This window comes from Palaemon carinicauda, chromosome 18, assembly GCF_036898095.1.
Source record: "Palaemon carinicauda isolate YSFRI2023 chromosome 18, ASM3689809v2, whole genome shotgun sequence".
NCBI classification, from domain to species: Eukaryota; Metazoa; Arthropoda; class Malacostraca; order Decapoda; family Palaemonidae; genus Palaemon; species Palaemon carinicauda.
The window spans coordinates 5812761-5839233 of record NC_090742.1 but is presented as its reverse complement, the minus strand read 5'-3'; the positions used below and the strand labels follow the sequence as shown (position 1 = coordinate 5839233).

At 40.6% G+C, this 26473-nt stretch overlaps 1 long non-coding RNA gene across 1 annotated transcript in view; it reads left to right on the top strand.

Moving 5' to 3' along the window:
- Positions 1–20095, top strand: part of LOC137656955 (uncharacterized) — a 21270-nt gene extending 1175 nt beyond the window's left edge. The window contains exons 2-3 of the long non-coding RNA XR_011047058.1: positions 3564–3689; positions 19044–20095. This is a non-coding gene — a long non-coding RNA (uncharacterized lncRNA). The remainder of the gene's footprint in view (positions 1–3563; positions 3690–19043) is intronic.
- Positions 20096–26473: the final 6378 nt, after the last annotated feature.

Sequence of the window (26473 nt, the reverse complement as noted above, 5' to 3'; positions counted from 1 at the left end):
TTTCCCTATTAGAATGTGGATATGTCACAACTTGAAATTTTAGTATTATAGAAAAACACGGAAAAAACTTTAGCGTCGAGATGATATCGCGACGCGACCAGAGAACTTACTGAGGACCGAGACCCAAGCTAGCAAGCTGCCTGACATGGGCCTAGCCTCAGGGCACGTATCCTACCACCTAAGGTTAGACCTCACAGATAACGTAAGTAGGGTAAACTACACAAAACTCTGTTCGGAAGAGAGGAGATTCCAGGTAACTCCTAAGAAAGTAGTTCTCGGTAAGTATGTTAGGAAAACTACAAATTACTTAAAATTTGTGATTTTCTTTGAAAATTCTTTTTTTCCAATGCAAATAAATAGTTAATAAGATATACCCAAATATATTATATGGTGATTGGTGTCTCCCAGTTGGAACTGAAGTTAATGTGTTGGAAAAATTTACTGGCGAATCGATAAATGATGGTAAAACTAACCTTTACAGCTTCATACATTATTTACTGGGACATAATAAATCCACAAAAAATTACATAAAATATTGGCATCCTATTCCCCTGAAATATTTCACTCTTGTTTACATTTTACAGACCACACATATCCGCTCCTGTTCTTACGTCTGCACATAACTAGTTACGTATTAACTATGCGCATTAGCCCTCTTCTCACTTACTACCAATGGAATTACTGTTAATTCATTTATACGTAGCTGCTTCTCCTACCCTCCCCTACCATATACCGATGTTTACCATATTTGGTCATGTTTGTATGCTTGATTGTGACTTGAGCAGTTTTGTGACAAGCACCGTTTTCCTAAGAGGACTCCACAGTCCATTTGTTCTTCCGTCACTTGTTGGTTGCGTGTTATGGAGCCTAACGTAACGAAGCGTAATGGCGGTCATTATAGTTATATGGATGCACCTAGTGTAATGAAGACCTTTTTAAAATCTCATTGTTATCCCTCAAATTTCAAAGTGTCATAAATACAATTCTACATCTTTTGAGGAAGACCAGCAATTTTTTTATTGTAAATCGGCTGTGAAGATTGCTAAGACAAAAAACGACATAGGTGTCAATCATAAGGTAAGGAATTATTTGTGATTTAGTTTTAGAGTTTGTAAACTGGGTAGTGGGTCTGGTCTATGACCTGGGCAGGTTCATGACCTGTGAAAGGGGGTACATGGGCATGCCATGGCTAGGTCTGTGGCGGGGGTTCAGGAGGTCTTACCCTTCGCTTAGGTCTGTGATTTGGAAAGGGGGTCCGAGGTCTGTACCTGGGAATTACTAGGTTTGTAAGGTTTTGTGGCCATTTATGAATCTCGAAAGTGTTAAATAGTCATGTGCTTTCCTGTTTTTATCCACCCAATGTCCAAGGTTCTCACCGGTGTACGTTGAGGTGGGAGGGATAATGGTAGAACGGTTTATTTGTGGGGGAAATAAAAGACAAATTTTTTGTAAGCACACTATTTCATGCAGGAAAAAGTTGTTTTTTTATATTGGAAATATAGTTCTGTGAACTATAATTTTACCAAAATCTTACACCCGGTCCATCCCAACCAACCACAAAGGTTCCAATTTTTGCTTTGCTGTGGTTCGCTTCACATGCAAACAAACTTTATCTCATTATTGCTCTTCGGTTCTGGCAAGAGGTACATTGATGTGCTGCACACGCCATTTATACGGTTCACTATTAAAGTATCATAATTACCTATAGTTTATCATCACAGCACTCACAGGGTGTTTGCTCTGTCGCGGCTCACTTCACTCGCAAATAAACATTATTGTGGTAAAATTTCGATAGTGTCCCACCCAGTCATTTTTTTACAAAAATCATTTTTCTTTTCAATTTTTTGCTGTTTAATTATGTTCTGATGTTATTACCCTCTACAAAAGTATCGTATTCTGATTACCTCCACATAATTCCTAACAATAATGGAGGAACTCCATGTGGGAATTCGAGTTTTGGGCGGGATGAAATGAAAACTAACAAGTGACGAAAGATGATAGCAACAGAAAAAACTAAAAAAATTAAAATTTTTCACACAAAATAAGAGGGTGAAAAATCACTGCTGCAGTTATCTCTTAACTTCTCAAGCACCGTTCTCTTTTGAATTTAGTTTTCTTGCATGAAAAGCTTTTTTTAACAGACTTCTCAATCTTTAATCGGACTGGATTTTTAAAGGGAAATAGACACAAGACCACTAGCTAACCTCACCTTCCCCACTTAACATAACCTAGAAGCTGTATTCTTACCTACCAAAATCCCCCTCTACCCAGCTGTATTTTTAGCTTTGGGTGAAACTTGATCTACAATGACTTACCTTGAATCATAGTTTGAGTAATCAGCATTAGGTGTAAAAGCAGTGGCAATGGGTTACCTTCAATATAGCCTTATTCACAAAACTTGCCTTGTAATTCACTCGAAGAGAAATTGATCTGACACGCTTGTAGTTTAGTCTTTCTAATCTTACTGTGACCCTGCCAATAATGTCCATCTATCATATGTTGGCTACATTTAATGCAATTGGCTGGAAACCCTTCAGGCACTTTATTCCTGCTGGAAGCACTATGTGATTATGTATAAATTTAATTTTTTTTTTCGTTATTGCTTAAAAATAGTTTAATAGCTTTGTATAGGGTAAATTCCCATATAGTACAGTGTGTATCCTTGACTAAACTGAAACCAAGCTTTATGATTTGAAAATGCCTGGCCGACGACTGAAATGCATAGTCTAACGAATTCCAACCAGAACCAAACAAATGTTGTGATTATAATGTACAGTATCTTGATTCTGATTAGGCAATTCAGAGTAAAGAGCTGTTGAAACGGGAAAGAGAAACATTATTTTTCATGACATGCGCAGAGTGGGTCAAAGATAACCTTATCAGCAGAAGAAATTCTAGCCATAGTCTAATAGACAATAGTAATACATTAAGAGAAGCTACAGTACTTCCATACAAGAACGTGTGCGAAGATACTTGGAAGCACTTGATCGATTAAAATGCCAGCTAATGATTATCATACAAAAATAGTACAGATGCCAGAAATGAATATGAACAACCCATGCACAGTATCCACCATCAGTCTTTTAAAACCTATCTATGAATTTAGACAAAGAAATATTGTTCACATTTTACTTGATACGTATGTTATGACCATGTGCTCCTGTTTAGTCATAGAGAAAATGAGAAAATTGGCCTGGTTAAAGGTGTCTGGTTTAAGGTGTCTGGTTTTAGTTCCAGTTCCATCAGAATAGATACTCTCCAGAATGTCAGCCGGGCAAGTCCAATCCCCCCGCTGTGGTTCCTAACCACAGCAGCGGCCTCCCCAGTTAACAGCTTAAACTCACGATCTCAGGCTGCTATTGATCTGCTGCCATGCGAATGCTAGGTGGTATGTAATATCGAATATTTGGAACATTGCATGCAATGTATTTAACTTAATAGGGTAAAGCCTAGAAACTGCATGCAAAATTTAGTATTCTGGGATATTTCTTTAACTTTATATATTTATTTACACTATTTTAAATGATTTGCCTAACTAATGAACCTCTTTTTTTTTTTTCTAGATAAAAGATACCTTCTGATACTGACGTTACAAAGGGAAAACTGGGAAACCAAGTTATTGATTGGTGAACACAGGAAATGAGTAAAATATAATGACAAATGAGGAAGATAAGAAGGTATCTCTACAGGTGAGTTTCGCTTGATGTATTGTCTTTTAAGTAATTTAAGTGAATAAAAAAATTTCAATGTTCACATATACTCAAAATAACCACCAAAATAATGTATAAGCATTATGTGGCACCACTCTTACCGATAATTATGATTTAGTCCTACATTAACATATACCTTTTGTCTTATAATTAAGAATAAGCTGGAATGGTAACTTAATCATTGATAAGGTAGCTATAGAAGTAACAATAGGTAGGGGAATATAAGGTACTTACCTACCTGACTGAGTCAAGCCACTTTGTCTTTGGTTACTTGCTTAAAGATTGTCTACCTAATTATGGTTCTCATTAGTTAACTGGGTTAAAGAATGTGTTACTACTATAATTCTCATGCTTTTCACTATCACTGTTGGAACTCTCTAATTTTAGTTTATGATATTTCGTTTTTTGTTGAGTTCCCTCACTTTTGATCAGTGGAAATGCCCTGAAAGGTATAACAAGGGAAACTTTTCATTTTTAAATATAAAACTTACCCGCTGGTTATATAAGAATGGCTAAAGTCTCCTGACACCCCGGCAGAAATTTCAAAATCTTGCGCAGCTTATTGCAGATATGCCAGGTGTACACTAGCGCCCTTGCGGTGCAACAGGTAGAACTATACGCACAAGCTTCAGATCTTTTTCTGCCGCCATAGCTGGCTGTCATATTGGAAATTCTCTCAAGCTTTATTACTCTGTTTGGACGTTATTTTGGTGATGTACAACATTTTTTGAGTTTGGGCTATCGCTTAATTGTTTTCTGTTTCATTTATTCTTGAAATCTTTTTTGTTTGGGGTTATATTTATTAATTTAACCCTTGTTTTATGATGTCGGTCTTTCTCTTAACTTTTCAATATGGCTGACCCCTCCCCTGTAATTCGTAAGTGTGTTAGTGAAGGGTGTCGTACTCGACTCCCTAAAGGTTCTATAGACCCACACAATATTTGCATTAAATGTAAGGGAAAACCATGTTCTTTTGGGAATTGGTGTATTGAATGTTTTTCATCAACAGAAAATGAATGGGTATTATATGAACGTTATGTTAAAAGATTAGAGAAGGACAGGGTTAGGCGTAGTTCATCATGCTCTGTTGATTTAACCTTGCCTAATGTCAGTGATCCTATTTCTTCCTCCGTAGTGGTAGATCAGCAACCGAAGGAACCTTCTTTGAAGGACATGTTTACCGCTATGCAGGCTCTCGGTGAAAAAGTTGTTTTTAGCGGTGGATAGAAATCAGATTTTATTTCAAAAACAAGGTACTGAAAAATTGTGACTGAAGGAAATGTGAAAAGTGTTTTGAATGTGTTCAGTGTTGTGGACGATGCATCTGCACGATCTTGTCGTTCTCCCAGCCTACGACCTCTTTCGAGCTCCCGAACCCATGGGAGAAGTAATGTCGTGCGGCAAAAGGGAACGAGAAGCTTCATCAATCGTACAGACATCCCCTCGAACGTTCCTGCTGCCGTAGCACAAGTCGTTCACCCTCATCGTAGGAAAGATGAGGTTGCTACGTTATCACCATCCTCCGATGAAGGTTCGGGTAGTGAAACCTGGCGTCACGCGTCCAGACCGCTCAAAAGATCGCACGCGGTTATTCATCGTTACGAATCACCTGCACGACCAGGCTGTAGTACTTGGGATACTCCTGAGCGTTTCCATTCTCCCGACACTTGCACGCCTGCGAAACGCTCGGACCACGGTGTACGTGTCGATGTGTTACAGTCCGATCCAGAGTTTTTGCCCGTTGCTGATGTTACTATTCATGCTCCGCCGCTTCCTTCAGACTGGCTTTCGTCACCCGTAAAGCGTGGTGATAGTGATATTGATATCCCTTTAGAAAAGGAGTTGATTGTATTACAGACTAACGATCCTAAGTGGTCTATGGTTCTCGTCGTTCATGCAGTCTCATCAACGTGCGGTTGGGCGTCAGACGTCAAACCAGTTGTCGCACAGGCGGCCTGTTGTCTCTGGTGCTGACGTGTTATCGCACAGGCGGTCTCCCATTCGCAGTGTTCAACAGCAGGTTGATTTAGATGAGTCATGACAGAGTGTTGTTGCAAAACAAAAATCGACTTCCGAACGCGACGAGGAGCGGCGGAGTCGACAAGTGGATGCAATGCGTTACCATGACGGCTCTCGGCAGTCGACTCATGACGCGATGAAGCGTCAGCATCAACAGCAAGTGGACGTTAGGCGTCCACGGGACGACCATCACCAGTCTACTCATGACGGCATAGGGCGTCGGCGTCAACAGGAAGCGGACGCTAGGCGTCCATGTGACGACACACGGCAATTAACCATTGACGTCGAGCGTCAACCCATCCATGGCGTCACACATCAGTCAACCTTGACCTTCCGCTTCAGTTGGAGACTGTTCCCCAAGCAAAAGGCGAGTTTATTCGTAAATCTAGTGGACATCAAATAGAAACAATTACTGTATTGATCATGGCAAGCGGTCTCATTCAGATGTTGATGCTTCGGTTCAGACTGCAGCAGCTGCTGCACTGCCAGAAGATGAACTTGAAGAGGATTCTGACATGGGCGAGCCATTAGAAGCCGTTTCTGAAGAGGAAGAATACAAACATTATCAACATTCTGTTGATCTTAGGAAATTTGTTAATTTTCACAGACCTTTTTCCTGAACATTTTACCCCTGTGGCTCCTCGTTTTCCTCCATCGGAATTTATCTTAGGGAAGGCAACTAAAGTGCCTGTTTATGCTAAGATGGTACTCTCAGGCTCTTCTAAACGAGCTTTGAAGTTAATGGCTTCCTGGATGGATTCAAAGAGAACTCTTGGCAAAACGGCCTTTGCTTTTCCGCCCGCAAGATTGGCCTCTAAATCCAGTGTTTGGTACGAGACTGGTGAAGTGCTAGGCTTGGGGTTTCCTACTTCTACCCAGGGAGATTTCTCGAGTTTGGTGGATTCTTCTCATCGTCTGGCCTTAAGGAAAACAAAGGTATGGTGGTCAATGACAGAGTTTGACCGTTTACTTAAGGGTTTGTTCAGGGTCTTTGAAGTTCTAAATTATCTAGACTGGTCTCTGCGAGCCTTAAGCAAGGGGGTCTCAGAAATGAAAGGCACGGATACTAGTGGCCTTATTCATTTGATGTCCTACATGGACAAAGGTGTGAGGGATGGCTCTAACGAGTTAGCTACTCTGTTCACAGCTGGAGTAATTAAGAAGAGGGCTACTATGTGTTCCTTTCTCTCGGCGGGAGTTTCTCCTTACCAGAAATCGGAGCTACTATTCGCTCCTTTGTCAGCTACTCTATTTCCACAAAAGTTGGTAGGGGAAGTTGCCGCTGTTCTCACACAGAAGGCCACTCATGACTTGGTGGCCAATACGGCCAGGAAAGTTTAACCTTCTGCTTTTTCATCTCGTAAATCTAAGGAAAGTTCTTCTGGGGTACGACCTTCTCAGTCCTTTCGTGGTAAACCTACCGGAAGGGGTTCTTTCAAACCAGACGGGAGAAAACCTAGGAGGAGAGGTACCAAGACCGGCTGAGGTAGAGTCTGACTGTCCTATCCCTCAGACAGCAGTAGGTACCAGGCTGAATTACTTCTCAAAGGCCTGGGAGAGGAATGGAGCGGACCCCTGGTCCGTCCAAGTGTTAAAGGAGGGTTACAAGATCCCATTCCTATCAATTCCTCCACTAGTCACAGATCCGGTGGATCTTCCGCCCAAATACAGGGAGGGACCGAAGAAGCAAGCCATGCGGCTTCAGATGTCTCTATTCCTAGAGAAACGAGCAATAGAGGAAGTGCAAGATTTAACATCTCCAGGGTTTTACAACCGACTTTTCTTACTTCCCAAGAGTTCGGGGGAATGGAGACCGGTTCTGGACGTAAGTGTTCTAAATGGTTACGTCCAGAACACGACGTTTACGATGGAGACTCAAAAGACGGTTCTGGTGGCGGTAAGGAAGGGCGATTGGATGGTCTCATTAGACCTCCAAGACGCCTATTTCCGTATTCCAATATATCCCAGCTGCAGACGTTATCTGAAATTCATGGACGGAAACAAGGTCTTCCAATTCAGAGCCCTATGTTTCGGTCTCGGCAAGGCTTCTCTATTATTCACCAAGATCGTGCTGAATGTAGCAAGCATGTTGCATTCGAGGAGAATCAGGGCCTCCCTGTACCGGGACGATTGGCTGATAAGAGCCGCCTCATCCGATTACTGTTTGAAGGACCTGAGAATGACACTGGAATTTACCAAGAAACTGGGCCTCCTGGTGAGTTCGAAAAAATCGCAACTGACTCCATCCCAGTAGATTATTTATTTGGGGATGGAGATTCACATTCGGAGTTTTCGGGCTTTTCCGTCGCCTGTGAGGATACAGTCAACTTTCCAATAAATCCAAGCTTATATGAAGAAGGACCTCGGTTCCGTAAGGAAATGGATGAGCCTTCTGGGGACACTCTCATCATTAGAGAAGTTCGTGACTCTGGGGAGGTTACATTCAGTTTCATCTCAATCAGCATTGGAAAAAAAAGGGACAGTTTTGACAGGGAAAGCGTTCCCATCACGGACTCCATAAAGTCACATCTTCAGTGGTGGAACAGCGAGCACAGACTGAAGAATGGCTTGTCTTTACATCAGAAGAGCCCAGACCTCGTGTTGTGTTCCGACGCCTCAAACTTGGTGTGGGGGGCAACACTGGGGAAGAAGGAGCTCTCGGGAACGTGGACAGTGGAGCAAACAGCTCTCCACATAAACCAAAAGGAGCTTTTGGCAATACATCTGGCCCTCAAAGGCTTCGAAAAGCATATCCGGGGCAAAGTAGTCCAAATCAATGCGGACAGCACTACAGCTCTGGCCTATATAACAAAACAAGGTGGGACCCACTCATGGACTCTGTACGAGATAGCAAGACCTCTTCTCATATGGGCAGAGGAAAGGAAAGTGACACTTTTGACTCGGTTTATTCAAGGGGTCAACAATGTGAGTGCAGACAGACTCAGCAGGAAGGGTCAGATTCTCCCCATAGAATGGATATTACACCAAGACGTCTGAAAAAGTCTGTGGCAGTTATGGGGTCGTCCTCTCGTGGATCTCTTTGCATCCGCAAAGACAAAGAGACTGGAGTGTTACTGCTCACCGGTATCGGATCCCGAAGCCATGCACATAGACGCTTCCCTAATGAATTGGTCGCACATGGAGGTTTATGCATCCCCCCCCTGTTCAAGATTCTTTACAAGGTGATACAGAAGTTCGTATCCCACGAAGAAACCAGGATGACACTGATATCTCCGTTCTGGCCGTCAAGGAGCTGGTTTCCAGAGGTACTGGAATGGATGGTAGGTTTCCCGAGAAGCCTTCGCTTAAGACCAGATTTTCTCAGACAACCTCACTTGGCTCGAAACCACCTAAACCTCCGAGCTCTATGTCTGACTGCCTTCAGACTATTGAAAAACTCGTTAGAGCTAGAGGATTTTCAAAGAAGGCATCTAAGACTATTGCGAGAGCAAGGAGGTCTTCCACCATCAAGGTGTATCAGTCCAAGTGGGAGTTGTTTAGAGAGTGGTGTAGGGCTAACGCGATTTCTTCATCCAGTACCTCTCTAATGCAGATAGCAGATTTCTTCCTAGACCTTAGAAATAAACATGACTTCTCTTCCTCTAGAATCAAAGGTTACAGAAGTATGCTGGCTACGGTGTTTAGGCACAGGAACTTAGACCTCTCTAATAATAAAGATCTGCAAGACCTGCTTAAGTCTTTTGATACCACTAAGAAAAGACAATAGGCGTCTCTTGCCTGGAATTTGGATGTGGTGCTTCAATTCCTCATGAGTGACAGATTTGAGCCTTTACACTCAGCTTCTTTTAAGGATCTAACCTTGAAAACTTTGTTTCTGTTTAGTCTAGCCACTGCTAAAAGAGTAAGTGAAGTTCACACTTTAAGCAGGAACATTGGTTTTTGGGATGGAAAGCCATTTGTTCCTTACATTTAGGGTTTTTGGCCAAGAATGAGAATCCTACCCGCCCATGGCCCAAATCCTTTGAGATCCCTAATCTTCATGATGTGGTGGGAGACGAGTTGGAGAAGGTGCTCTGTCCGGTAAGAGCATTACGGCTATATGTGGAAAGAACTAAGAGTCTGAGAGGTGACTCAGACGCTCTGTGGTGTGCAGTTCGAAAACCCTCACTGCCCATGTCAAAGAATGCCTTATCCTTTTTTATTAGGCTGTTAATTCGAGAAGCTCACGCCCAGTGTGATGAGGTGGATCAGAGGCTTCTCAAAGTGAAGACACATGAAGTCAGAGCGGTAGCGACTTCAGTGGCTTTTAAACAGAATCGTTCTCTGCAAAGTTTGATGGATACGACCTTTTGGAGGAGTAAGTCTGTATTCGCATCTCATTATTTGAAACATGTTCAGACTCGCTATGAGGACTGTTATACGTTGGGTCCATTCGTAGCAGCGAATGCGATAGTACGTCATCTCTTGGAACTCGTAAGGTTATGGTTGTATGTGGAGATTGGTCGTCAGTCTTCCACAATCTTTTGTTTGGTCAGGTGGTCAATTTGTTCCTAGAGTGCGCCCAGAACAAGGGTATTAGTTGAGGTCCTGTCATGTTATAGGTGGTTGTACCGTTTGACAGCTCCTAGGGATCATCAGCCCCCTGAGTGGATCGCTGGATCTCCTAAGGATAGCGGACGAAATGAGGCAGAGTATCATTGCTGTCAGCTTCCTTATCAGGTGAGAACCTCTTTAGATATTTATGTAATGCTAAGTGAATTTCCAAATATGTAGCTGTCTCTGACCCGCCACCAAGGGGTGTCAATCAACCATTCTTATATAACCAGCGGGTAAGTTTTATATTTAAAAATATTTTCATAATAAAATAAATTTTTTAAGTATAAAACTTAACCGCTGGTTATATAAAGAGCTGAAGTCCCCTGACGCCCTGGCAGAAATTCAAATGTCGGGCTATCGAAGATACGGCAGGTGTATAACCACACCCTAGCGGTAGCTCAGGTGGAACAACACACCATCTTCAGTTCTTCTCTCTGCCGTCATAGCTGGCTGACATATAGAAGTTCGCTCTCGTGGTTTTACTGTCTTGGGAAGTTGTTTGGTGATGTACAACGTTCTTTTCCGAGTTTAAGCTACCGTTAATTGTTTTCACTTGTTTCTAGTCTTGAAATCTTTTTGTACTCGACTTCCTAAAGGATCTATTGATCCTCATAATGTGTGTGTGAAATGTAGGGGTAAATTTTGTTCATTTGATGATAGATGTAATGAGTGTCTTTCTTTAACTGATGATGATTTTGTAACATACAATCGTTATGTTAGACTAGAGAGAGAGAGAGTTAGGCGTAGTTCGTCACGATCTGTGGATAGAGCCTTACCTAATGTTAATGCTCCTAATCCTATTTCTTCCCCCGTGGTAGTAGATCAGGAACCTATTATGAAAGACATGTTTACTGCTATTTTGACTCTTGGTGAGAAAGTTGAGTCCTTAGTGGCCGATAGAAATACGATTTTTTCCGAGTTAAAGGTATTGAAAAACCGTGATCCTGTCGGAACTGTGGAAAGTGTGTCAGTGTCTGATGTTTGTGTACCGAAAAGTCGTGACACTCTCGGTATTGTGACAAGTGTTGCTAATGTGTTTAGTGTTGCGGAGGGTGCGTCTGCACGATCTTGTCGTTCACCTAGCCTAAGACCTCTTTCGAGCTCTCGAACCCATGGGAGAAGTAATGTCGAACCGCTTTAGGGAACGAGAAGCGTCATCAATCGTGCAGACGTCCCCTCGAACGTTCCTGTTGCCGTAGCTCAGGCCGTTCACCCTCATCGTAGGAAAGGTGAGGTTCATGCGTTATCCCCGTCTTCCGATGAAGGGTCGGGGAGTGAGATCTGGCGTCGTGCGTCAAGACCGCTTAAACGGACGCATAAACGGATGCATGATGTTTCACAGCGTCAGGAATCGCCTATGCGTCCAGGATGTAGTTCATGGGACTCACCGGAACGTTGCTGTTCTCCCATCGCTTGCACTCCGGCTAAACGTCCAGATCACCGTGTTCGTGTGGATATGATTCCTTCCGATTTAGACCTTGTTACGATTCATGCACCCCCTCTTCCTTCAGATTGGCTTTCTTCTCCCGAAATACGTGGTGACGTTGGTTCGAATATTCCTTTAGGGAGTTCTGTTGATCCTAAATGGTCTATGCTTGTGACTATGAAGGAACAACTCTCGTCGTTGATGGATTCTTATCAATCAGGTGTTGGCGGTATGTCTGGACGTCAGGTGTCAGACCAGTTATCGCACAGGCGTTCGATGGTCTCTGGTGCTGACGAGTTATCGCTTAGGCGGTCTCCCATTCATAGTGTCCAACGCCAGGTTGATTTTGATGAGTCGCGTCAGAGAGGTTTGGTTGACCGATTTTTGCTTTCCGGTCGTGTGGAAGAACATCGGCGTCGACAAGTGGACGAGACGCGTCAACGTTTTGAAGAAGTGGATCGCCCGCGTCAACAACTTGGGGACGCGTTGCGTCAAAACATCGATTCTCAGCGTCGACATCTTGACAGCTTTGATCGTTCGCGTCAACAGTTTTCGGACTCTACGCGTCCACTCAGCGATCTTCGGCAGTTGCCTTCTGAGTCCAAGCGTCAATCTGTTCAACAGCAGTCGGATCCTAAGCGGTCTAGGCAGTTGTTAGGTGGAGAAGGTCGTCTACCCGTCCATGTTTCACGTCAATCTACTTCGACTTCTCCCCGTCAGGTGGATGCAGATATTGGTTTGGACAGGCAGTCCCATCCAGACTTTGTTCCTTCGGTTCAGGCTGCAGCAGTTGCTGCACTGCCAGAATACGAACTTGAAGAAAAGTCGGATGAGGATGATCCTTTTGAGGAAGTCTCTGAGAATGAGGAGGAGAAGCATTATCAACATGCTGTTGATCTTCGCAAGTTTATGTTGATTCTTACTGGAATTTTCCCGGGTCACTTTACTCCTGTGGCCCTTCGTTCTCCGCCTTCTGAGTTCATCTTAGGTAAAGCTACCAAAGTTCCAGTTTATAAAAAGATGGTTCTTTCTCGATCCTCTAAACGGGCCTTGAAATTAATGGGTTCCTGGTTGGACTCTAAGAAATCTTTTGGCAAGACGGCCTTTGCCTTTCCACCCGCTTGGTTAGCTTCTAAATCTAGTGTGTGGTACGAGACTGGTGAAGTGTTGGGCTTGAGTTTTCCTTCGTCTGCCCAAGGGGATTTTTCAAGTTTAGTAGATGCTTCTCGTCGTCTTGCCTTAAGGAAAACGAAGATTTGGTGGTCCATTCCAGAGTTCGATCATTTGCTTAAAGGTCTGTTCAGGGCCTTCGAGGTGTATAATTTCATAGACTGGGCTCTGGGGGCTTTGAGTAAGAGGGTCTCAGATATGACGGATACGGACATTAGTGGACTGGTTCATTTGATGTCCTACTTGGACAAAGGTGTGAGGGATGGCTCCAACGAGCTAGCTGCCTTGTTCACGGCTGGAATCCTCAAGAAAAGGGCCACGATGTGCTCTTTTCTCTGTGCAGGAGTGTCTTCCTACCAGAAAACGGGCCTTCTTTTTGCACCTTTAGCTAATACCTTATTTCCGCAAGAGTTGGTAGGCGAAGTGGCCACTGCCCTCACGCAGAAGGCCACGCATGACTTAGTTACTAATACGACAAGGAAAGTTTTGCCGTCGTCGTTTTCCTCTTGTAAGCCTAAGGAATCCTCTTCTGGTTTTCGACCTCAGTCCTTTCGTGGGAAGTCCTCTGGAAGAGGCTCTTTCAAACCAGAAGGAAGGAAACCTAGAGGCTGAGGGGGCAAGTTCGGCCGAGGTAAAGTCTGACTGCCCTTTCCTTCAGACAGCAGTGGGTGCCAGGTTGACTCACTTTTGGGAGGCTTAGAAGAGAAATGGAGCGGACCCCTGGTCCGTCCAAGTGTTAAAGGAGGGTTACAAGATCCCCTTCTTGGCAAATCCTCCTTTAGTCACAGATTCGGTGGATCTTTCGCCAAAATACAGAGAGGGACCGAAGAAGTAAGCCATGCGTCTTCAGACGTCTCTTTTATTAGAGAAGCAAGCAATAGAGGAAGTGCAGGATGTTACGTCTCCGGGGTTTTACAACCGCCTTTTCCTAGTACCCAAGAGTTCCGGGGAGTGGAGACCGGTTCTGAACGTAAGTGTGCTAAATGGTTACGTCCAAAATTCAACGTTCACTATGGAGACAAAAAACAGTTCTGGCTGCTGTGAGGAAGGACAATTGGATGGTCTCTATAGATCTTCAGGACGCCTATTTCCACCTTCCGATTCATCCCAGCTGCAGACGTTATCTGAGGTTCGTGGACGGAAACAAGGTCTTCCAGTTCAGGGCTCTTTGTTTCGGACTCTGCACGGCTCCTCTATTGTTTACCAAGATCATGCTGAATGTGGCAAGCATGCTGCATTCGAGGGGAATCAGGGCCTCTCTGTATCTGGACGATTGGCTGATAGAGCCTCCTCAGTCGATTGTTGTTTGAAGGACCTCAAGATGACTTTGGATCTCTCCAGAGAACTGGGTCTCCTGGTGAGCTCGAAAAAAACGCAACTGACTCCATCCCAGGAGATTCTTTATTTGGGGATGGAGATTCACAGTCGGAGTTTTCGGGCTTTTCCGTCGTCGGTGAGAATTCAGGCAGCCCTCCTAAAAGTTCAAACTTTCCTGAAGAGAGATCTTTGCTCCGTAAGAGATTGGATGAGCCTTTTGGGGACTCTCTCATCATTAGAGAAGTTCGTGATCCTGGGGAGGTTGCACTTGCGTCCTCTTCAGTTTCATCTCAATCGCCATTGGAAGAAAGGGGAAAACCTCAACAGGGATTGCATTCCCATCTCGGTTTCCATCAAGTCTCATCTTCAATGGTGGTACAACGAGCCCAGACTGAAAGAAGGCTTGTCTTTACTTCAGAAGAGCCCAGACCTCGTGTTGTGTTCCGACGACTCCAACTCGGGGTGGGGAGCCACTCTAGAGAAGAAGTAGCTTTCGGGGACTTGGACGGTGGAGCAAACATCTCTCCACATCAATCAAAAGGAGCTTTTGGCTATTCATCTGGCTCTCATAGGCTTCGAGAAGCAGATCAGGGGCAAAGTAGTCCAAGTCAATGCGGACAGCACGACAGCTCTGGCCTATATTGTGAAACAAGGCGGGACCCACTCTTGGCCTCTGTACGAGATTGCAAGACTTCTTCTCGTTTGGGCAGAGGAAAGGAAGGTGACTCTTTTGACTCGATTCATCCAGGGGGTCAACAATGTGAGCGCAGACAGACTCAGCAGGGGAGGTCAGGTTCTCTCCACAGAGTGGATTTTGCACCCGGACATCTGCAAGAGTCTGTGGCGGTTATGGGGTCGACCTCTCGTGGATCTTTTTGCCACCGCAAAGACCAAAAGGCTGGAGTGTTACTGCTCTCTGGTTCTGGATCCCGAAGCCTTGCACATAGACGCCTTTCTGATGAACTGGTCACACATGGAGGTTTATGCTTTCCCTCCGTTCAAGATTCTTTACAAAGTGATTCAGAAGTTCATTTCCCACGAAGAGACCAGAATGACACTGATAGCTCCGTTTTGGCCGTCAAGGAGCTGGTTTCCAGAGGTACTGGATTGGATGGTGGATTTCCCGAGAAGCCTTCCCTTGAGACCTGATCTACTCAGACAACCTCACTTGGCCCGAAATCATCTAAACCTCCGAGCTCTATGTCTGACTGCCTTCAGACTATCGAAAAACTCGCTAGAGCTAGAGGATTTTCGAAGAAGGCAGCCAAGGTAATTGCGAGGGCAAGGAGGTCTTCAACCATCAAGGTGTATCAGTCCAAGTGGGAGTTATTCAGGGATTGGTGTAGGACTAACGCGATTTCCTCTTCTAGTACCTCTCTTACCCAGATAGCAGATTTTTTCTTGGACCTTAAATTTAAACATAACTTCTTGTCATCTACTGTTAAAGGTTACAGGAGTATGTTGGCAACGGTTTTTAGACACAGGAACCTAGACCTTTCTAATAATAAGGATCTACAAGAATTGCTTAGGTCTTTTGATACAACCAAGAATTTGGATGTTGTCCTTAAATTTCTCATTAGTGACAGATTTGAGCCTTTACACTCTTGTTTCATTTAAGGATTTAACCTTGAAAACACTTTTTCTGGTTACCCTTGCCACTGCTAAAAGAGTTAGTGAGGTACACGCTTTAAGCAGGAACATTGGTTTTCGGAATGGAAAAGCCATTTGTTCTTTGCAACAGGGGTTTCTGGCCAAGAATGAAAACCCTTCTCGGCCATGGCCCAAATCCTTTGAGATTTCTAACCTTTCTGATTTGGCTGGCAGTGAATTAGAAAGGGTACTCTGTCCAGTTAGAGCGTTACGGCTTTATGTGGACAGGACTAAGAATCTGAGGGGTAACTCAGACGCTCTGTGGTGTGCAGTTCGGAAACCCTCGATGCCCATGTCTAAGAATGCCTTGTGTTTTTTCATTAGATTGTTGATTCGAGAAGCTCATGCTCAGTGTGATGAGTCGGATCAGAGGCTTCTCAAAGTGAAGACACATGAAGTCAGAGCGGTTGCGACTTCAGTGGCCTTTAAACAGAACCGTTCTCTGCAAAGTCTGATGGATACGACAATTTGGAGAAGTAAGTCTGTTTTGCATCCCATTATTTGAGAAATATTCAGACTCGCTATGAGGACTTTTTTACATTGGGTCCTTTTGTAGCGGCAAATGCGATAGTAGGTGAATGATCTACCACTCCGTTCCTTTTTTCCTAATACCCCTTTTCTATCTCTTGGAACTCGTTTGTTATGGTTGTTTGTGGAGATTGGTCGTCAGTCTTCTGCAATCTTTGATTTGGTTAGGTGGTCAATTTGTTCCTTGAGTGCAGCCGGAACAAGGGTATTGGTTGAGGTTCTGTCATGTTATAGGTGGTTGTACCGTTTGACAGTTCCTAGAGATTTTCAGCCCGAGTGGATCACTGGATCTCTTAAGGATAGCGGACGAAATGAGGCAGAGTATCATTGCTGTCAGCTTCCTTATCAGGTGAGAACCGCTTAAGTTTGTTGTATGTAACCCTTAAGTGAATTTTCTATATGTAGCTGTCTCTGACCCGCCACCAATGGGTGTCAATCAGCTCTTTATATAACCAGCGGGTAAGTTTTATATTTAAAAATGATATTTTCATAATAAAATAAATTTTTGAATATACTTACCCGCTGGTTATATAAATTTAACACCCACCCTCCTCCCCTCTAGAGACTACCTATGGTATGGCTATGAGGCATGGAAGAAGTGGAGATGGTGTGTTGTTCCACCTGAGCTACCGCTAGGGTGCGGTTGTACACCTGCCGTATCTTCGATAGTGCGAGATTTGAATTTCTGCCAGTGCGTCAGGGGACTTCAGCTCTTTGTATAACCAGCGGGTAAGTATATTCAAAAATCTATTTTATTATGAAAATATCATTTTGAATATACTTACCCGCTGGTTATATAAGTTGAAAACCCACCCTCCTCCCCTCTAGAGACCATGGGGCATGGAAGATCCTAAGCTTGTGGGTATAGTTCTATATGTTGTACCGCGAGGGGGCTAGTGTACACCTGGCATATCTGTGATAAGCTGCGCGAGATTTTGAAATTTCTGCCATTCTTATATAACCAGTGGGTAAGTATATTCAAAAATTAATTTTATTATGAAAATATAATTTTTTGCTATCTTTAGTGTTGAGTACCTTTATGAGGTACCTGGACTGAGACCATTGTAACAGTTGCTTCTGTTATACAGGAGGCAGGTGACCAGTCCCTGCTGCGATCAAGCACCTGTACCTTCATGGGGGGGGGGGGGAGATTGGGATGATTAGTCTGTATATTATCTGGCTGTGAACTTGTTAAGCCCTCAAAATTGTAGGCTCCAGGAACCTTATGCTTATGCTGAATGGATACAAAAAGATTTTATACTGTTTACATGAATACATAAACAAAATAGAGTAAATACTGTGAATCATGACTAAGTGAAGCAGCAACGTAACTACAGGCAGCCAGAAGCTGAGAAGTTTTTATTTCTTTATTAATATACAGATCCTAGTAATTGAAAAGGTTCTTAACATGCTTATCTTGGTAGTGCTTTAATTTCTTTTCTGTTCGTCAAATGGTCTTTGCTCAACTGTGGATCACTACGCTCATAAATAAACATTACTTCATTGCTCTTCTGTTCTGGCAAGTGGTACATTGATATGTTGTTCATGCCATTCACTTGGGTCATTATTAAAGTATCATAATTGCGTATTATTTATATCACATCCCTCAAGTGGTTCTGTTTCCTTCCATCTATCTTTGTCTCTGGATTTAGAATATATTTTTAAATGAATGTTTTCAAGTTTTGAAAAAAAACAGAAATGTCTTTGCAGTTTGGTTATTTAATTCAAATACTCTTTAAACCATACGTTGTTTAGGCAGTAAGACGTTTTGACCTATTGCCAGTGTGGATGTTACGGCCTGACTTTTGGCCAAAATGATTAGGACGCTTCGGCGGCTCCAAGCCTTCGAAAAACAATTTGAGAATATTATTATTATTATTATTATTATTATTATTATTATTATTATTATTATTATTATTATTGCACCGTGTGCACATAAGTTCAGGACATTCCCGCCTTGTACTTTAATTGAATTGCCATTATCAGGAACATCTTCCTAGAGAAAATAATTTAGTAGAATGATTAATTCAGTGATTTATGATTTATCGAGTATCTGTTGGAGAAGATTGTCAAGATTAATTGAAGGATTGGGGGATCTCTTCGTTATTATTATTATTATTATTATTATTATTATTATTACTTGCTAAGCTTTAACCCTAGTTGGAAAAGCAGGATGCTATAAGCCCAGGGGCTCTAACAGGGAAAATAGCCCAGTGAGGAAAGGAAATAAGGAAAAATAGGATGTTTTAAGAACAGCAACAACACCAAGATACATATTTCCTTTTAAACTATAAAAACGTTAACAAAAACAAGAAGAGTAATGAAATAGAAGAGAGTGCCCGATTGTACCCTCAAGTTAGTGGATTACCGGAAGCAAGTCATTTGATTATTATATGTATTTCCTTGTTAGGATTTAGGACGTAATACTTTTCCACTTAACAATATAGGCTTTCGGTTGTAATAATTGCTTTTAAAAGTGTCATGGACATGTTAATTTGTCATTATTTCCACTATTTTACATCTAATGCATTAGACTTTCTTATATTTATAGTTATCATACAGAATATTTTACTAAAAGCATAGTCTTAATATTGAAATTCATAGTAAAATATCTGAGTAAGACTTGGTATATTTGTAAAATTAACATCCCTTTTTTTATTTTTCAGACTTATCATCAAAAGAGGAGGAACATTATAGAAGGCCACCTGCTCAAAACAGAAAATGAAACTGATAAGCTTTACAAACTATGGAGATTAGCAGCGTATAATCTGGGACATACTACAGAAAAACAATCCAAAAAGGTTCTTGAGGAAGAAAATTAATCAAATTTCTGATTTCAAAAGGAGCACCGTAGAGTCTCGACTGAAGCGACCAATCTATCATCAAACTTTTCTGGAGTATTAAAAGATTATTTAGGAAATATCATTAGAGTACTGCAAATATCTTGAAATGCTCAACTGACCAGATTTTATGGGTCATGAAAATGAAAAATTCAGTAAAGTTATATTAAATAAGTTGGTTAATATAAATTTTAACATTGATATTGCCAGATTAATTCAAAGTTTATGAGTCTTTATTTCTTGAAGCCATGAATTCAAATGTTAAAGCCATTAACTTTTACTCAGTCATGTGGCAAGTATTTTATTCCCTCTTAATATTTACAAAATCAGGGAATATAAAGCTACTATCAGTTAGTTTTTAATTTTATGCCTCTTCAAGTTAAGAAATACAATGATAGTTTATTCTAGTAATTCTAAATACTCAAAATTTAACTTAGAAATTGGGTCCAGATCAACATTTATGAGGTTGCATGACTTTTTGATTAAGATTCAGATTACAATTTCCTAATCATTATTTGATATTAAACATTCACAATCATTCGTTATTTGTATGAAAACTATTTGGTAAATACTAATATACCAAGTGGTAATAATTACTATTACCTCAATAATTAGCTGGATTTATTATAGGTAAAGTTAGATGTTGTAGTTTTATATTGTGTATTATTGTGAATATTTTTTTAAAAATGAGGAAATTGAACATTAACGACCAATTAAGAACTACAAATGTAAATTAGAAATGAATAAGGACTTCTTTAGAAATATGCAGCTCATATTTTTAATTTTCATTTACCAGCCGTGAAATCAAAGGTCAATTTCCTCTAGACCTCTTGGACATACTTAGAGATTGTATAATTTTTAGAATTGTGTAAAGTACTGCAAACAAGTTATCTAAATGTGTGACTGAAGGTAGATTAAGATTAATCACTTTTCTAGTAATTAAAATTAATTTCACAATTATATGTTAGGGTACATTAATTGCCTGTGAATATAACCTACAACTTTATTTTAACTATGAGTATCATTTGATATCTTACGTTATCTCTGTATACTATTTCATCTTTGTCTTTCAAGACTCTGTAATTATTAGTAACTGGCATTGAATTTTCTTTCACACACTGTTGAGTATAGGCACAAGTTCTCTCAGAATCTAGGTTTATATTTTCCTAGAATCTAGGCCTATGTTCATTTTAAAAGGAAACAGATTTGCCTAGAATAGTTACTGGAAAAAAATCTAGCTCCCTAATTAACCACATCTTGCCAGGGCTGTTCACTCACTTTTTCTTTGAGGGAAGGGGTGGAAAGAATAGCTTATCATATTCTAGCAATCAGTAGGTGTATAAGAAGTATTGGTATTTGATAAATATGCTACAGAAGTAAAAGAAATAATGATTAATGATTTTGGCTCTTATATACTGTATGTTTAATAATACTCAGTCATATTTCCTTCCCTCTTACAATAATAACACTCTGCTTAACTGAAAATTTCACAAAGCCCAAGTTCTAAATTATTTTTCATATAGTTCAATTGAACAAAGTGAAAACCAAGTATGCTCTGTGAAGAATACACTTTTTTTATGAATTAAATAGGTTTAAATACTTTGCGAACAACTAGTCCCTTCATTTTTGTAACGGGGAGCAAGGAATGTCATGGATGGAATAATTTTGGGTAGTTGTGAAGATATAATATCTTAGATAATAATGGAAAGCATTAGAGGGCTAATTTAATCTCTCTCTCTCTCTCTCTCTCTCTCTCTCTCTCTCTCTCTCTCTCTCTCTCTCTCTCTCTCTCTCTCTCTCTCTGGAGTCAAGGTTATATTCACAATAAAAATCTACCTGTTTCAATGCGTTTTAGTTTGTTTTAAAACTTTTTTTTTTATAAAATGTGTAAATTTAATTTCAAAACTTCATATCAAATGTCTACATCATTTTCATTAAATCATTCTTTTCCTAAAATATCAATATTCTAATTATTATGATCACGTAAAACATTCTAAATGCTTGTTTGCAGTAACAGATCCTATTTATTTTTTCAATGCAGTGAAAGTGCTCTTAATGTTTCAAAATATTAGAATTGACAAAATTCCTATTTAGAGGATAAAATCTCTTGTCAACTGGTTTTAAGCTTTGCATATTCTTTATACAAAAGATCCAATTAACTTCCTCGTACTCTAGCCTAGAATATAGTTAATAACAGTTGTAGTTTGGAGCATTTTACAAATTAGGTTTATATCAAAAGGTTTTATGAAAGTAGTTATTAAATTTGAGTTCCAGGAGAATATTAGTTTTTCCATGATAGTCTTAAGAGATGGAAAAAGTCAGTGAAGTATTTTAAGTCAACATTCATGTATTTTTCTAAGAGGATGCTCTAAGAGTGGTTTTATTGTAAAATTTCAATCTTATTTCAGAGTATTAAAGTAGTTATACTAATGTAAGGGTTAAGATTAATATTTACTGTAGAGAATGATCAAACATCTGGTTCTTGATACCTAGGGTAACCTTAGAGGTATATAGAAAGGGAGGACTTGCACCTCATGGGGATGTAGGAAGGGAGGATTTGCACCTTAAGGATGTAGGAAGGGAGGAATTGCATCTTCTGGGGATGAAGGAATGGAGGAATTACACCTTATGGGGATGTGGGAAGGGAGGAATTGCACCTTATGGGGATGTAGGGAGGAGTTGCACCTTAAGGGGATATAGGAAGGGAGGAATTGTACCTTATGGGGATGTAGGAGTGGGGGGAGTTGCACCTAAGGGATATAGTAAGGGAGGATTTGCACCTTATGGGGATGTAGGAAGGGGAGGAGTTGCACCTTAGTTATGTAGGAAGGAGAGGAGTTGCACCTTAGGGATGTAGGAAGGGAGGATTTGCACCTTAAGGATGTAGGAAGGGAGGAATTGCACCTTATGGGGATGTAGGAATGGGGGAGTTGCACCTAAGGGATATAGTAAGGGAGGATTTGTACCTTATAGGGATGTAGGAAGGGGAGGAGTTGCACCTTATGGGGATGTAGGAAGGGGAGGAGTTGCACCTTAGGGATGTAGGAAGGGAGGAGTTGCACCTTAAGGATGTAGGAAGGGAGGAATTGCACCTTAAGGATGTAGGAAGGGAGGAATTGCACCTTATGGGGATGTAGGATGGGAGGAGTTGCACCTTATAGGGATGTGGGAAGGGAGGAATTGCACCTTATGGGGATGTGGGAAGGGAGGAATAGCACCTTATGGGGATGTGCGAAGGGAGGAATTGCATCTTATGGGGATGTAGGAAAGGAGGAATTGCAACTTATGAAGGTGGGGATGTAGGAATGGTGGAATTGCACCTTATGTGGATGTAGGAAGGGAGGAATTGCACCTTAAGGGGATGTGGGAAGGGGAGGAATTGCACCATGTGAAGTTGGGGATGTAGGAAGGGAGGAATTGCACCTTATGAAGGTGGGGATGTAGAAAGGGATGAATTGCACCTAATGGATATGTAGGAAGGGAGGAATTGCACATTATGGGGATGTAGGAAGGGAGGAATTGAACCTTATGGGAATGTAAGAATGGTGGAATTGCACCTTATAGGGATGTAGGGAGGGAGGAATTTTACTTTATGGGATGTAGGAAGGGAGGAATTGCACCTTATGGCATGTAGGAAGGGAGAAATTGCACCTTATGGCATGTAGGAAGGGAGAAATTGCACCTTATGGCATGTAGGAAGGGAGGAATTTCACCTTATGGCGATGTAGGAATTGAACCTTATGGGCATATAGGAAGGGAGGAACTGCACCATATAGGAATGTAAGAAAATAGGAATTGCAACTTAGGGATGTAGGGAGGGAGGAATTGCAACTTCTGGGGATGTAGGAAGGGAGGAATTGCAACTTCTGGGGTTGTAGGAAGGGAGGAATGGCAACTTATAGGGAGGAAGGAATTGCACCTTGTAAGGATGTAGGGAAGGTGGAATTGCACCTGGTGAGGATGTAGGGAGGGTGGAATTGCACCTTATAAGGATGTAGGAAGGGGGGATTGTACCTTGTAAGGATGTAGGGAGGGAGGAATTGCAACTTTTGGGGATGTAGGAAGGGAGGAATTGCACCTTGTAAGGATGTAGGGAGGGTGGAATTGCATCTTATAGGGATGTAGGAGGTGGAATTGTACGTTGTAAGGATGTAGGGAGGGTGGAATTGCACCTTGTAGGGATGTAGTGAGGGAGGAATTGCACCTTATATGGATGTTAGGATGGAGGAATTGCGCCTTAAAGGAATGTGGGGATTGAGGAATTGCACCTTATAAGGATGTAGGGAGGGGGAAATTGCACCTTATAGGGGTGTAGGAATTGCACCTTATAGGGATGGAGGGATTGCACTTTATGGAGATGTAGGGAGGGTGGAATTGCATCTTACAGGGATGTAGGGACGGTGGAATTGCACCTTATAGGTATGGAGGAATTGCACCTTATAGGATGTAGGGATGGTGGAATTGCACCTTATAGGGATGGAGGAATTGCATCTTATAGGGACGTTGGGAGGCAGGAATTGCATTTTACGGGTATGTAGTGAGGGAGGAATTGCACCCAAGGAACTGATCATGATAAGAAAAAATAATCAGGTCGTGATCAAACTTTGGACAATGGATGGAATGATTATATGTTAGGAAGCTCAAAGAAAGTAGAATTATTGGTTTTTAAATCATTTTCGGGAGCCTTGTAGTTGTTATTGATTGTAATACAAATATGTTGTGCATCTCTTAAACCTATTGAAAGTGGTTTTATAGTTAACATTGTTACAAATGTAATAAAAATAACCATATAAATAAGATGTGAAAATTTTTATTTTTTCACAATTGGGTAGAACAATAGATATAAAATGTAATTGTTTTTCTATTCACAATTAGGTAGAACACCGGATATCAAATGTTTAAAACCAGTTTTTTTTTATATACACTAAAGTGCTATGTTTTGTCATTTACGATTTTATTAGATATAAATATTATTAATTGAACTGTAAATTGCTTGTATAACTCTTAATTGTACACTGGAGAGAATAACTTGAAATGTCTGTTACATCAAATGATATAGGAAATGAAGCAGTCAAGAGATTTTCTTTTTTGTGGAATGCCACGTGGTCACACTGCTAACAGGCTCCGGAATAAGAAGGCTTATTATAATAAAGTGATGTGCCATATTAATAAACAGCATAAGTGCCAACAAAACAATATTTTAAGATAGAGCCAAAATGATTATTTAAAATGTTTTGTTGTAAATAATAGTTGCTACTTGATAAAGTATTTGCATAAGAAAAAACTGGTATGGACGAAAATACTTTTTAAAGATACAAGAGCAAGGGTTCTGGATGATATTCTATGGCAAAAACCTCACATACTGCTAATGATATATTACATATATTAAATAAGATAGATGGTCCAGCATTTTGATGTCAATGGCTAGTTATATGGGCATCACCAGTTACTTCAGTCAGATTCTAGGTTCATTATAGTCATGAGCTGGAAACGGTTTAACCCTAATATTGAGTAAATTAGATTTTTAATATCCAATTGGAATCAATTTAAACCGTTTATTGGAGATATAAAAATGCTCTCCCAACACCCTGGTTGTGGATGAAGATTCTAATTGTCTATTCAATTATATTTTACAAAACATTATGAATAAACCCTTTCCAGCTGACTATAATGAACCTAGTATGTTTCTAAATTAGTCAGTAATGCCCCAATTTCTAACCAATGACGTCAAAATGCTAGACAATCCATGTTATTCATATATATATATATATATATATATATATATATATAGTTATATCATTAACACTAGTATGTCCCTTTTTTTGCCATAAATTATCATTCAGGACCTTTGCTCTTGTATCTTTATAAGTATTATCGTCCATGCCATTTTTCCCATGCAAATAGACCTTATCAAGTACCAACTACTATTTGCAACAAATTATTTGAAACTTTCATCCATCTTGAAATATTGCTTTGTTGGCATTTATGCTGTTTAATATGATACATCACTTTATTGTAATAAATGCTTTCTTATTCCCAAGTCTGTTAGAAGTCATCACAAGGCTTTCCACGAAAAAGAAAATATATAATTTTATATAAGAAAAGTAGTAGATATATGTGGAGAGAGATTTCAAGTTATTGGATGTAAATATACTATGAAGATATATTCAACTTAATCAAACTGTTTATATTCACCATATTTAAATATTGTAACATTTAAGGAATTCAGAAATAAAAATCTTATATAAGTTATTAGCTTTAATTTAGTTTCCCATGGAATATAAAAAACGTAAAAACAATTAAAAACGTGAAACAAAAAACGGAACAAAAATAAAAAAAAAATGAAATCTCGTATGACCGAGTATTCTCCCTAATCGGCCCCCTACCCCTTCTAGTACCAGTAAATGCCGTATTTTCCACGAAAAATGGACCAAAAAGCTCATGAAGTAGTCCTTTCTCCTAACTAGTGACTTGCTCATTTGGACTGTTATTAACCCCCCAAATACAGAGTTCGTCCACCCCACCCCCCATATGGGTATGAGAGCAGCAGTACCAATGTTTTATGAATATGAAGTACTAAGTCAATATGGGCGAACTGTGTCTCGGTATTTCATGTTGAACTAAAGTCCACTTAATTCAGCTGTCAGCAAAGGATGTTTTTTCCCGACTAATAAGGTCAAGATTAATAATGGCTGTGTTATTTAGTGACTATTCCTCAAAAACCTCTTATTCAGTATTAAAGCTTTTGATTTTAAGTACAAAATATTTTATAAGTACTTAGAGGCTTAAAATTAACACAATTTGGCTGAAGTAAAACTTAGAAATTCGCTAAAGACTTTTATTGTAGAAGATTGAATGTCAAACATGAGACAGGTTTCATTGTATGTTATAAAATTGAAATGTATACACTATGACATCAATGACATTATACATCAAATTAATGAAACCCCGTTTACTAAAAGCTTTATACGTCCTGGATTCAAAGAAAACTTCTCGTTTGTCATGCATTAAGCTCACGATTCGACCATGAAAGGCTCTTAGGCGAGTCACCCTTCAATAGATTGACAAAAGTCCGTTTTCTTTCTATATCCAGATACTGTTCGTTTTCTTTCCTGAACAATATATGGGTTTCTAAAGCTTAATATTTGAGGTTACACATTTCATGGCTGCGCAAGTAAGTAGTGCTTTAGCTATTAGAAAGTAAAATTATTAATAAAAAAGTAGGAAAAGGAAAGCCCACCAAGGCCATCCCCTGT